A 585-nucleotide genomic window follows, 5' to 3' on the forward strand; every position below is an offset into this window, starting at 1 on the left:
TCTTTCCCTTCTCCTGTCAACCCCCATAACCTGACCCCTTCCCCTGACTCATCTCTCCTTCTCAGCCATTCCCCAGCCTGCCTTTTATCTTCAACAGTGTTCCGTGGGCCTTGGTGTTTAGTCCTGCCGGCCACATGACCACGGCATTATATCCAGCAGAGGCCTCTCTGCTCCCCAAACTCCACTACAAAATCACCAAGAATTTCCCAGGCATGGCCCCTGCCCCCTCCCCTGGCTTTGACTGGAAGAACCAAGCCTGGAATGCTGAGGTTGCCTAGCAATGGACACTGGGGGAATCTGTTGCTTAAAGCTACAGGTGCTTCTTTTATTATTTTTGGGGTTTTCAGCCCCCCCCCCCGGTATTTTTCCCATTAGATTTCACATTTTTCTGCAAACCTGGCAGGTTTTTCAGGTTTATAGAAAGACCTGTCTTGCTCATTCAAAGGTCCAATAACTGGATTTAAGTATCCTCAGATTTGGCCAACTTCACTATTAAAACATACAAACAGGAACATGCAAGGACTTGTGGGAAGCATATCATTTCCCCCTACCCCACCATTTCCTCTTTCTCTTCTCTGAAAGCCC

The 585-nt window shown here is 48.4% G+C and overlaps 1 protein-coding gene across 1 annotated transcript in view; it reads right to left on the reverse strand.

Annotated features, from left to right (window-relative positions):
• The window catches only part of CCDC180 (coiled-coil domain containing 180), a gene marked incomplete at its 5' end in the record, with an annotated part of 77,589 nt that overhangs the window by 44,524 nt on the left and 32,480 nt on the right, over positions 1-585 (reverse strand). The window lies entirely within an intron of this gene.

The sequence above is a fragment of the Gekko japonicus genome, unplaced genomic scaffold, assembly GCF_001447785.1.
Source record: "Gekko japonicus isolate JY-2015 unplaced genomic scaffold, Gekko_japonicus_V1.1 scaffold1795, whole genome shotgun sequence".
Taxonomy (NCBI): domain Eukaryota; kingdom Metazoa; phylum Chordata; class Lepidosauria; order Squamata; family Gekkonidae; genus Gekko; species Gekko japonicus.